The following is a 13,038-nucleotide window of genomic DNA, read 5'->3' on the forward strand; positions in this document are numbered from 1 at the left end:
GTGTATCCTGCCCTTGGCACCTACACTGAGCAAGTGGGTGGAAACCCTGGAGATAAGCGGAGGCAGGAGTCTTGCCTTCAGGTGTCTGTCAGTGGTTGGTTTGTCTCTTTCCTGGGGATTGTGTGAGCCCAACCAAGCAGTGCGTGCTGCAGTTTTGGGGGAGTTTTGCAGTTTTGGACACTCTCCGAGTGTCAGTGCACAGACCTGGGCTGCAACCTTCCCGTGTGGTTCTGGGCCCGGCCTCTCCACTGCCCAGCCACGCACCCGCCTTGGCGTCCCCCAGCCTAGCGAGTGCCAAGGGGCAGCACGGTTCCTTCTGGCTGGGTCATTTGCCTGTGGTCTTTGTTTTCATATTTTGTTAAAAGCCTTTGTTCGGCTTCCTGGAACTGCCAGGCCCAAACCAGAGGTCTTTGCATGTTAACAGCCGCGCAGCTCGCTGGCACGGCGTGGCGGGTGCCACGTGTGGCTCTCGGATGTGGCAGGAGACTGAAATCATTGTCCAGAGTAGGAAATGGTGGCACAACTTCCCCCGGCGCCACAGCACTTCTCCTTTTGGCACCAGTGCGCGCAGGAAGGTGAAGTAAGAAGATCTCCGTAGAAAATGCAGAAGTGTGGGGTTGCTCTTGGAAACCATCTCGATGGGTGAGCCCCGAGCTTCAGCCGGTGGGGAGGGGAATGTTTTTGTGCCGAGGGGTTCAGCCGCACGCCTTGCGGCTTCCTCTTCAGACGGGAAGTCTGCTCGGTGCGTAATGAGAGCTGGGGGCCGGGTGGGCTGCAGCCGCGACAGCCTTTGCTCTAGAGAGCTGCTCTTGGCAGTTCTTCTGCCCTTGGGGACTGGAAGTCCATCTCCTTGCTTGTGCTGGGCTTGCTTAGATGTCAGCCCTGCTCGTGGCCCGTCGCTTGGTCCCATGGGGTTACTCCTGCTGCTGGAGGAGGGACAGGGAACATCCACACACGGACTATGCTTGTTTGGATGCTGGTGGCTGCTGCTAGGGAAGAACTGAGGCTGCTGGGGTTTTGGCTGGAATTTTCTTTGACCTCATTTGATTAGCAGGTCCTATGTGCTCAGTGGTAGGGAGAAAACACCACAGGGAAAGTAGCTTATGCAAAAAATATGTAAAGCCAACACATTTCCAGATACACAAATGACTTCCCAAGGCCACAGGGCAGATCCTGCACTAGACCCCGAGCATCATCCACAAAATCCTTGAGAACGACTCAGCTGTGGCATAAGGCAGCTGGTGGGGTGTATGGGGCCGTTGGAAGAAAGTTGTTGTGAACACATTGGGGAAAGCAGACATGTTTAGGGGCGTGCTGTGGCTGAAGATGACTGAGGGTAAGTCACTGCGCTGCTGTGGGTTCCTGGTCCATGCACAGCCACAGAGGATCTGTCCTCCTGCACGCCAGGCATGAGTGCCACCACCATGGAAGCACCAGGGGTTTGTGGGGCTGGGTGGAGGAAGAGCATGTGTCCCTGCTGAGGAGAGAGTGGGCTTTGCATCCTTAACCCCAGCCCTTCTACTGGAGCATTATGATGTTGTTTGGGGTTAGGAGGGGCTGGAAGGAAAGCTGTGCATGGGGAGTGCTGTCTGTAGATCAGGTGCCATCACTAGGGATGTGTCTGTGCCTGCTGGCAGGGAGGGCAGGCAGAGGGACTGTCTGTGAGTCCAGCACCACGGCTGGTACAGGACCTGGTGGTCTCTTCCAGGTCTACCAGGGGCCTGCCCTAACACCTTGGGTGAGTCACTTTTTCTTCTCTCAGCTCTTCTCAACCTTTTTTCTTACCAAGAGCATGCTGGCCCAGCAAGTCTGAATGCTCAGGGCCATGTCATGGTCTGCCACCAGCATTTCTGCTGAGGGATGTGGAGGGGGACAATGTACTGCTGACAGTGCCAGGCTGCAGGTTGTCCTAGTGCGGATATGTTACTCCTGTAACTTGTGCTTTTCCTACTTGAGCTTCTCTGTAAGAGAAGGACTGGACTAGATATGAGATTACGAGCCATGTAGATACACATACACTGGATGTTTGTGATCTCAGTTAGAAGAGTCTGGCCAGTCCTGCCGGTATCATGGACACCATCCAACATGCAAAAAGCCCTGATCTTGATCAGCTGCTGCTGGAGGACTGAGGTACCCATAGGGCTGATCTGCTTGGCTCCAAGCTGAAATGGTCAAGCCCAGGCTATGGGCTGGAATGTTAGATTAGGGCAGATCACAGAGTACTTCCAGTTTTTGCCTCTTTCAGGGTTGCTAATTTGAGAAGGCCTGGTTCGGCTCCTATCACTTGCTTGGTTGGGTTGTGAATCTCAAGCCAAGACTGCAGCTTTGTCTGAGAGGTAAGGGTCAGCTCCAGCACGTGGAGCACCTCTCTGGTAATGTTTGAACTTGAACTGGAGCTTTTGTCCTTGAAAATCAAAGCACAGCCAGCAGAGCCACCTCCAACCCATCGTGACAGAGAAGTCCATGCGAGTGCTGCTGCAGGAGTGTCTGCAGAGCCAGGTTTCCCAGCTCTTGGTGTAGCCACAGCACTGTTTATGCTGAGCTGCTGTTGTGGGTTTTGGTTTGCAAATAGGCAGAGCAGTCCAAATAAACACTTTTTTTTTTGGATTGTTTAGCCATTCCTTCTCAGTGTGCAGATTACTGCTGAAACTGCTGACCCTCTAAGAGGATGTCTTCATTTTTGACGATATGAAAGGTAATGGTCTTAAGAATAAGTGTTGCCCAATCATTGGGTCACTTTGATAGCAGCAGATAGATTTAAACCCAAATCTCTGGTATCCTCATAGGCAGCTTAGTCTGCAAGCTATTCTGTCCTTGCTGGGGATGCTGCAATGGTGACGAGAGGTCCTACGAGTAGAGAACATCACAGAGGTGGAGCAAAGGTTTTGTTTGACACCAAAGCTTTCAGTGGTGGTGTGGGGAAAGATTTCATGCATACAGGGCTGAGCTTTCTTCCCAAAGGCAGGAGGCAGATGCGTGAAAGTGCCCGCAGAGGTGGTGCAGCCTGGAGCCTGTCCTGTCTATATCCACCTCAGGCGAGCTCCTGCCTGCCAGGGGATGGCTGATACAGAGTGAGAAGCACTCCCAGCCTGGGGCTGTTTGAAAGCTCAAGGTTTCAAAGGTATTTTCTTCCCCGGCTCTAATTTTAACAGCCACACTTGGGATAAGCGCTTTGAAGCCTTAATTGCAATTATGAATCTTCCTCTGTTCCCAGGTTCCCCCTAATTGGCTTCCTGTGAGAATTTACAAAGCTGGTAAAAACAAAACCGCTGTTTTTGTGAGGGAGTTGGTGGCGTGAGATTCCTGAGCCCAAATAAACCGCGGCTCAGCTGGGACTTCTGCGCTGCGACGCGGTGCTGTAAGCAGACCCGCAGCCAGACGCTCACAACGGTGGCATTATACAAAGCGTAAGCTGATTTACATGCTTGCATTTGGAAAGTGCTAATCTATTTGGATTTTTTTTTCCTCCTCTTTTTTTCCTTTCACCCTTCTCTAATCTTCTGCGATCCCTGCCAGGTTCCCAGCTCCTTTGGCTGGAATAGGGCCCCAGCTAAATCCTTTATCTGTCTATTTGGCAACGCTGGGTGAAGTAGTTAGCAAACGAATGACACTTTTTTTTTTTTTTTTTTTTTTTCCTGGCTCATTAATTAGATTTACAGAGCCGAGTGGCTGCTGCAATAGTCTGGGCAATGCAGTTCTCTATTTTGTTTCTTAGGAATTTGGATTTTAAAAAACAGCTTTGAGGCAGTTCTGGTGCTAGCGGTCGGACCTGCAGCTCCCCTGTGTGTGCTGCTGTTGAGAATGTGTCCCTCTCATGTGCAGCTTAATTTCTCTGATTTGCTGCTGCCCGAGATGTTCTGATTGTGGATCATCGATTTTACTGCTGGAGAGGTTCGAGGATGGGTATCTGGGTGCTGTGCTTCTGAGGTGTCCATGGCAGGATATCTTGGTTAAGGCAAGTGGTTCTTGTGGGTTAGAAATAACATCTGTGAAATTATATATATACATATATATATTTAATATGCTTTTTGATATGGCCTGTTTTGCCAGCCTTGCCTGCCAGGGTCATAAATAGGATTGGGAAGGCTACATCAGGAATTAAAAATAAGGGGATGGAAGGAGAATAATGCTGTCACCTCCATCTGCTGGCGCTTCGCACATGGGCTGTCAGGGCTTGCTGCAGTGGGGGCCTTGCCTCTGCATTCAGAGGAGGAAACTGAGGCACAGAGAGGTCACTCGCCATGCCATGGCACCGGGGCTCTTGGTTTCTATTGCGGGCTTTCGGTTCCTTTTGTAACCACCAGACACTGCCTTTTCTCAGCTCGAGGGCTGAGCGGTCTGGCAGGGAGGCGAGTGCTGGGGTCTCGGTTGCTGATGCCCAGCGCTGGGGCACCCTGCAGGTGCTGATTGATGCTTGTGATGCTGCTGGTTCTCTCATCCCATTTATAAATGGGCATTTGGGATCTGCAGAGCCACTTGGCTTGTGTTGGGGACCAGGAGGTGGGGCTCTGCAGAGGAGGGTGATCTTGTGCATTGCCCACACTGATGGAGGCTCAGCACAGCTTCCATCATCGGGGTCCACATCGGGGGTCTGCCCCACCATCTGGTTTCACCTTTCTGGTCGTTTAGGGGACATTGCATCCCCTGTCACTGGCTGGGAGCAGCGGGGTGAAGCGCAGCGAAGCGCCTGCTCATGGAGAGCAGGTCGGTGCTTTTAGCACAGGCTTCCTAATGTGACCACAGTGTAAACTTTTATTGCGTAGTGTCCAACGGGAGGCAAATATTCAAAAGCTCTGAAGGGAGGAGGATGCTCGGCAATTTTTGAGTCTTGGTGGGTGCCAGCTTCAGTGGACACAAGCAGGATGCTGGGGCTGTCAGCATCGCTGCCTCGAGGGTGGTGCTGGCTTTGCTGCATCCCTCAGCTGCTGGATCCACGTTGCTGCTGCAGGCACCAGGGATGGCTGTAGGCAAACCCGGCCATGGACACTGCGTGTGCTCTGCTCTCCTTATGCTGTCTGCTAACTTGGCCCAAAGTGGGATGGGTTTTGCCTCGGTCGATGCAAAAATCAAAGCCCTAGGGTGATGTGGGCCGAGCGCTGCTTGTGCTTGTGAAAACGATGGCAGCATTTAGAAGCAGAGAAGTGCAGTTGCCAGAAGGAGTTCTGGAGGCAAAGAGTTGAGGGGGAGGGCAGAAATAGCTGCAAAATGTTAAAAAAAAAAAAAAAAAAAAAAAAAAAAGCTGTGACCAAAAGCAATTTGCACTCAACCCACTTGAGAGTTGCCCTCCCAGAAAAGTAGATGCTTATCTGCCCTGCCCAAGGGACCCACCGCTGCTGGGGCAAATTGCCTGCTAATCTCTGCTAAAGGCAGAGCGATCAGGCTAACTAATTAGGCAGGTATTTACACTTTCCCAATTAAATGTGGGGAGTGGAGCCTATTCCCAAGGGGACACAGACTTCCCAGGGAGGTGCCTGGATCAGTGTGCTGGGTCTTTTGATCCCTCCCAGGAGCCGGCAGATGTGAGACATAACTGTCTAAACCAGAGACCTGCTAATTTTGAGACAACATTTGGAAGTTAAAAGCAAAGAAACAACTTAGGGTTTCCCTGGAGGTAAGAGGGAAGGAGGAGTAGCTGCTGGCCAGGGAGCACTGAGGGGGAAAACCACAGGGCTCTGAGCCCTGTGCCAGCAGAGCAGAGAGGCCTCGCTTTGCTGAATTTGTGCTGTTTCATTATTAGTGGTAGTACTGATTTTCAGTGTTATTGTTTCATATTATTTCATATATTGAACCAATACATTATTCATATGCATCATTGCAATATATTATTATTACTTTCAGAAAAGACCATCTAGGCACTTTTTGTAAACAAGAAACCGTCTTCAAGTGACCGCCTCAATTAATGTGTCCTGAGCAGTGAGTGTCGTAGATAAAATAGGGTGAAAAAGCTGAGAAAAGCCCAGGATGAATGCAGCGGCCACATTTTGTAGCAGCTTTCAGAGGGTGAAATGTGCTGGGTTAGGTTGGTGCCAGGACACCAGTGTGGCTCTTGTCCTGCCACCGCCTTCCTGTGTCACCTGGGCAAAGTCACTTTGCCTTCCCCATTGGCCCTGGTTCCCATCACCACGTGGCTAGCAGCATGTTTTTCTTTCCTTGAAGTAGTGGTTTGAGAATAAGGGTGTTAAATGATGTCCAGATCTGGTGCTGAGGGAAGGTGGGGGGTGAATAATTCCCAAAGGTTGTGGTTCTGGGGAATCTGGGTGCAGGGTCCTGTTGGAGGCTCTGCCCAGACCAGTGCCCATGGCTCTGAAGCAGCGTCCCAGTTTCAGCTGCTCCATTGGGTGGCTGTGGCAAAAGGACACGGAGGTGTAGGAATGGAGCAAAAGACAATGGAAAGGGTCAGGTGTGAGGCTGAGAGGGAGCTGAAAGCTGGTTCAGGGTGCAGGATGGAGCTGGGGGACCTGCAGGTTGAAGCCAAGGTCAGAGTTGTTGGAGCCAGGCAGGGACTGCGTGGAAAGGAGTGCAAACAGGCCACTTTGGGGGCTCAGTCCTCATTTGCTAAAAATACAGCTTCTGGTAGCCTGGCCCAGCAGGATGTCTGCTCATGAACTGCAGCTGGAGCACAGCTCGCTCCCATCTGTGCTTGTGGCTTGGGGCTGGCGAGGGCTCGTTCTTACAGTGACCCATTGGTGCTGCTGCATGGGGTGCAGTTGGCCTCATCCTATACCGGGCTGCCCCAAATGGGCTCCAAGCTCTCCTCGGACCCCCTGGGGTAGGGGATGTGGCTGGCCCTGCCCAAGGGCATCAGCGCTGTGATGGGAGCAAGGGGGAAGCAAAGGTGTCCCCATTGTGTCAGTGCCCCATGTCCTTCAGGAGCCCTGTTGTCTCTGAGGGCTGATGGGTTTTTCTGGCCTGCCAGGACCCCAAATAAAGGAGCATCAAATCCCCAAGCTGCCCGTGGGTCACCTCTTGGACTGATGTCTGTTGTCTCGGTGAGAGAAGGATCCTGGCAGTGAGCCCAGCAGGTACGTGAGCGAGAAGTCTTGGCTAGCGCCCACCTCCTGGTGAAGCCATCGTTCCTGTCCACCTCATGCTTGGGACTGGGGAAAGCTCTGCCAAGTGGGTGCGGGTGCCCAGCACCAGCTGGCCCTGTGCCAGCTCCGCGATGTCCTCGGAGAAACCTGCAATGAGGATTTGGATCTCAGTTTGCAGATCGGCTCCTCAGCCCTGAATACGTGCTGCTGACTAATCCCATCATCGCTTGGACTGGTCTCCCAGTATGCAGAGCTGGTGGATTCATCCCAGGAGAGGTGTCCCTGCTGACAGCCCTGTATCTGGGAGGGCTCTGCCTTCACACAGTGAGCTCTGGAGTTAATCTCTGCTCCAGTTCAGCTTATAAGCAAATGTGGGGGTCAATGTGCTCATGGCTTGCTTTGGGGCTGGGGTCTCTGTCCTTTTACTAGGTAAGAAAATGAATTGGTTTGTACTTCAAAGCAAGCCTGTGTCATTCAGACCAGGTATCGCCATTGCACCACAATTTTAGAACAAAGAAAGAAAACAGAGACAAAACTAAAAACAGGAACCAGCAGATAAACAATCCACCCGTGCCGCTGGCGCTGAGCTGAGCCGAGCTCCTTCCTGCTCTCAGCCATCTGGCAGGTCAGCCGTGGTGCTCGGGGCTTTGCTGGACTTGCGGAGCCAGGCGCTCCCGGTCAGCCCTTCCCAGAGGGGCAGCCAGCTGGGAAATGATTGAAAGTCTTTTCCATTCATAAAACAAAATAAAAATCTCCAGGGTGTGAGCGGAGCACCTGGCTCTCCTCGTCTGAGTGTGCCCAGGTGGGATGCTGCAAGTTCACGCTCTGGCCTGGGGGAGATGTTTCTCCTGCCTGTGTTGTGGGGCTGACACCGGGGTTTCCATACAGGGGGTGGTTGGTGAGCCCCTGAGCTGCAGGAGTGGGGTCAGGGCTTTGGGCTGCGGCTGTCTTGGGGTGCTGGGGAGGGGGAGCTGGCACAGGAGCGCCCTTGGTGGCGGGCACCTGCCGGGTGCCAGTGCCCCCACCCGGTGTCATTGCAAATTGGTGTGGGGCTGGTCCCCGGGAGAGCTGCCTTAGTGCGGGCTTGTTCATGGCAATGAGAACCTAAATACTGGTGTGTGGAGGAAAATGTCAGAAATGAGAAGTTTCATTCATTTCTGGCTTGATTTTTACTTTCTGAATCACAGTCAGATGAGTGCAAGCGCTGTTTCGAAATGATGGGTTGAAAGGTTTTGTTCTGAGTCCTTGAGACCCCCTCCACTCCTTGTCTTTCGCACCCTCAAGCAGATGAGTTTTGCTGAAATTCAGACCAGTTCACTGAGGAATTTGCTCACCTTGAAACTGTTTATCTGATTACTTTGTTCTCTTTGCCAAGTTTCTTGCAACCGCGTTGTTGCTTCCATGGTGATTTAATTTGTTTTTGTTAAACCCAACCCTAAGCAGCATCCCTGTGATCATTGGGGCTGGTCCTAAGGCCGCCTGTTGTGGTGACCCGCAGTTGGTACCCAACTCCCAGAGCACATACAGGCTCACTTCTATAACGTGATTCCTGGTCCTGTAAAACATATCTGAGACTTTGCCAGCTCAGGGACAGCAGATCCCAGGGTAAAAGACAGCAAAGGCGTTGGGTATCAGGACTGATTGCTCCATGGAGCCTTCCTCTCCAAGTCTGAAATGAAAAGTGGTGGTGGTTTGGAGGTGATGTTTACACCTCTGGATTTTATTTTCCTGGAGCTCACAGCCTCTGCACCCCATAAGCCTTAGCCTTAAGCTCTGGCTGCTAATACAAGTAATCCTGGGGATGGGATTTGGGAAATCCCGTTAAATAATTCCCATTGCAGCAATGCAAAGGGCTCAGATGGAGATATCTGTGCAGGGCTGACATGTCTTAAGCATTTCTCAGCTTCCTGTTGGCTTTCTCTTCTATCGGGTGTACTTAGTGGCAGCTGAGCAGCGCAAAGCTGTACCGGAGGGAGCTGGGATAACAAACCACTTGTGATAACCACCGAAAAGCTCCGGTGCTGCAGGATCCATGGCCCAAAACCCAATTGCTCTACTTCAACGGAGGCTCAAAATACTTCTCCCCCGCCACCCAGGCAGCCTCTCCTCCTCCCCCAGCTCTGCAGGAGGCCACGCGTGCGCAGCGGAGCTGCGGTGGCCGTGCAGACCTGCAGCCGTGGGTAACCTGCTTTCCACGACCGCGCCGCCTGTGCTTTCTATGCACGGGGACCTGCCCGCGGTGTATTTCTTTTTTTGGAGTTGCTGCTCGGGGCTACGTGATGCCGAGCGCCGCCAGCTCCGACGTCACACACCACACACGTGTGTGTGGAGGTTCGTGGTTGTGATGTTCCTCCCTTTCTCCCCCTCCCTTCGGTCTTGCTCTTGCTGTGTTTACCTCCCTGGTGCGGTCAGTCACTCTTCCCTGAGAGCAAAGCAGGGCTGGACAAGTTGCACTGAGCGGTTAATTGTCGGTCCTGCCCTGTGTTATGGGGAGTCCCTGCCTGGACCTGTAATTCTTCCCTGCCCTTGGTTCCCCTGCCCAGCTCTTGGCACGTGGTGCTCTGTATCTTCAAGTTTTAGCTGCTGTGTGATGTCCCCGATGCTTTTCCCGGTGAGTTTGCTGTTGCAGACAAAATACTAGATGCAAAATTGATGACTGCGGGCTACTTATTACAGGGAAGAGGCAATTTTCCTGGTTCTCTCTCTCTCCTGAATGTTTTTCTCTCACCACCATTGGGGACAGTGCTCCATCTCTTGGTTTCAGTGGTGTTTCTCATCTCCTTTCTAAGCTGGGGACCTTTCCCCTCTGACCAGAGCTGTTTCCTTTTGCTGTGCACTGGTGTGCTGTGTCCGTGGGCCAGGTCAGCAGCCTGGCAGGAGGAGCGGCTGCAGAAGTGGCCGACATGCAGCTGCGGAGTGGCGCCTGGCTCTGGAGCATCTCATGGTCTGCTGCCTGGGGAAGCTCCCTGTGCCCTGGCTGCAGACGGTCAGATGAGCACCACCGAGCCCTCCCATGGAGCCGTTTTCTTTTGCAGATGTGTATAGTGAATTAATTTGGGCTTCTTTCCGCAAAGAAGCCATCCGTGGTCTGAGTCCATGGCTGGGCTCATCCAGCCCAGCTCTGCCTAGCTGCTAGGGGTGATGCCTTGGAGTACCCAGTGGAGAGGAGCTGTGGGACCAAGGGAACTCCTCTGATGCCCCTCGGCTGGGCCGAGCAGCCCCTGGGCAGCCAGGTAAACAGCTCACAGAGGTGTCTGAACTGAGCTGTCTGCACTTTGTCAAGATGAATCACATCTCACATTTCATTTTCTCGTGCTGGGCTGAGCCCCCCCCTCCCCACGCTGCTGCAAGGCGCTGCCCTGGCCCCCAGCCCTGCAGGACCCCTGGTGCCTGCTGCAGGGCTGCCCACGTCTGCATGGACCTGAGGCCTGGGTGCTGCTTCGTCCCCTTGGTGTTACCTTCTGGAGGTGCTCTTTGGTATTAAAAGGACGCCGAAACCGCTTTTGCACGTTAGGTGCTTTCCCTGCTCTGTGGTGGGAGTCTCTCGTTCAGCCCAGTTCTCAGGCATGGTGAGAACAAGGAGTGAGCTCTACGTCTTAGTAAGCTTTCCAGTTCTCACGAGTGCTGGTGTAAACGAGCCCCTGCAGTTCAGCAAGACAACGTTACCCTTGTGTTTGAGGAGTACTCCAGTCCCAAGGTGTCCATGCTGCTGTATGCTGAACAGGCTGCTAGGCTGCTAATAACTCAAATCTTAATTTCTTACTGCTGCAAAGCATTCCTTGCTGCTTCATCTGCTCCATTCCTGTTGTGAAGTGTCCCTCAGCATGGCGATCCTTCCTGACAGATGCTGTTTTCATTCTAGAAGCAGATTTTCTGGTACCACAAGTTTTATCTTCTGCTTTAAGATGAAAACACCAAAATCCTCTTTCCCGTTTCACTTCCAAATACCATGGTTTTCTCAGAATCCTGCGTTACGTGGAAATCCCACAACAATTTTAAAGTCACCAGTTCGTATAATGTCTTGTCACTTATATGTTGCATCCAGACTTTAGATGTGCTGCTCCGACCATCCCAGAGTGGGGGAAGCTGCTCTGAAAATCTTCTTCCAGAGCAGATCAAGGCACAGATTGCCTCAGATGCTGCTGGGATCTCCCATCCTTCCAATATCCAATCAAATTAATATCCAATAAACCCAATATCCAATTCACCTGTTGGTGGTTTTGCTCCTGTGAAAAACCACCCTGGTCTTGATGTCTCTGCCACCTGCATGCAGTCAGAATTCTGTTCGAATTTCTCTCCTTGGCATGTTGCTCCCTGCATGCATCCTCGCCACCAGACCCCTGAGTCTGCCTTGATCCTTGGAGCTGCTCTGCTCTTTTTGCTCACTGGTGCCCTGAAGGCAAGTCTTCCCAGCCCCAGTTGCGTTGGGTCCCTCCTCAGCCTGCTTCCCAGCCCCGTACTGGGCGATCCTGTCCCGTGCCTCTTCCTGGCAGCCTGAGTCGTTTACCCCTAAATCCTGCTCTGGATGTGCCTTGCTCACCCATTGATAAGGTTTTTGTGTCCCACTTTGGAGCAGGGTATGCGTGAGCTGGCCACGTGCCCGTACTCCTCTCCTGTGCTCCCTGTCAAACCAGATGAAGAAAGCTGACAGAGCTGGGCTTGTGCAGACAACATTAAATTACAGGTTTTTGCTTCAGATTCTCCTTCCTGTCCTTGGAGAAGATCCTTAATTTCTGGTGTCTTCTTCCATTGCTCCCTCCCCACCCCAAGAAAAGGGTGGGGGGATAACAGAACATTGTCTTCCCTGTTGTTTTATGATTGCATGATGGTCTTTTGCTATGTGCAAGTGCAGCAGACAGCGTCATGGGGCCTTGGTGTGTTTCATGTTTGTAGTGTGCCCTTGTTCCATGGATAAGGAGAGAGGGGACAGTCCTTTAGGGTGCAGGACTGGGTTGATGCTACCGCCAACTTCTCAAAAAATCAAAGCTAAGGGATTTTTTTCAGTAGTGTACTTCATTCTCAAGCCTGCACCTTTACTTGGCAGCTAGAGAGGTGGTGCTCTTAGCAAGCTGATGTGGTGTGGGTGGGTGGGGAGGTTCACGGGTGAGATGATGGGCAGAGATGTGGGCACTGACACCCAAGCAGATCTCTCTTGCGTTTGCCCTCTGTGGCTTCATCAGTGGTTGGTTTGGGTTGGTTCTTCAATGCCAGGGTTCAGGAAGGGCTCGCGCTGGGTTTTGACAGCAAGTTTTCTGAATAGCTTCTCCATTGCATAGAATCACAGGGTGCTTTGGGTTGGAAGGGACCTTAAAGCCCCCCTGGTTCCAGCCCCTGCCCCCAGCCCAGACTGTCCCTAGCCCCATCCAGCCTGGCCTTGGGCACTGCCAGGGATGGGGCACCCACAGCTCCTGGGGCAGCCTGCAGCAGTGCCCCACTGCCCTTATTTCACTTCTCTGCTGCCTGCATCTCTTGATTTAAGGACTGGAGGCTCCCTGGAGGTGGGGTTTTGCAGTCCACATAGTGAAGGTCAGTCATGGTCCCTGTCATGTCTCGGGGTGCTCTCACTCCTTGGGGTAAGAGCAGCGTTCGTCCTCGCTCAGCAGGACAGGAACCCGTGGGCCTGTAAAGAAATAATGCGGTGCCGGGTTGTTTGTGCGGTATGTTCTCCTTTGCGAGCACCCTGAAAGGATGTTTGTCAAACCAGTTGCCTCCTGGATCTTTTGATACGCTGCCTTTGTGTGGTTTGAACGAGCACCTTATCACCTTCATCTCCCTGCTCTTTGATGCACAGCACTCACTTCAGCAGTAAACAGATGATGGTTGAAGCTCGAATCTTAAATATTGCAGGTTCCTCACCCCTTTGCCTTATTTTCTACAAAGACTTCCTCCAGCTGCTCCCGTTCTCGGCTCTGAGTTTCTATCTTTGGCTGCTGTACAGGCGTAGAGGAGGCAATAAAATCTTGCAAGCTAAGGATACTTAAAACCAAGATTTCAATGTAATCTAAGA

The 13,038-nt window shown here is 52.4% G+C and overlaps 1 protein-coding gene across 4 annotated transcripts in view; it reads left to right on the plus strand.

The window, feature by feature from the left end:
- PIK3R5 (phosphoinositide-3-kinase regulatory subunit 5) overlaps positions 1–13,038 on the plus strand; it is a 60,031-nt gene that overhangs the window by 13,396 nt on the left and 33,597 nt on the right. The window contains exon 1 of one of the 4 annotated variants that reach the window (XM_027471393.3): positions 3,303–3,407. The exons of the other annotated variants lie outside the window; for them this stretch is intronic. The gene's annotated coding sequence lies outside the window, so the exon portion shown is untranslated. Of the gene's footprint in view, positions 1–3,302; positions 3,408–13,038 lie in introns of those variants that run through there. 4 annotated transcript variants of the gene reach the window in all.

The sequence above is a fragment of the Anas platyrhynchos genome, chromosome 19 (assembly GCF_047663525.1).
Source record: "Anas platyrhynchos isolate ZD024472 breed Pekin duck chromosome 19, IASCAAS_PekinDuck_T2T, whole genome shotgun sequence".
NCBI lineage: Eukaryota > Metazoa > Chordata > Aves > Anseriformes > Anatidae > Anas > Anas platyrhynchos.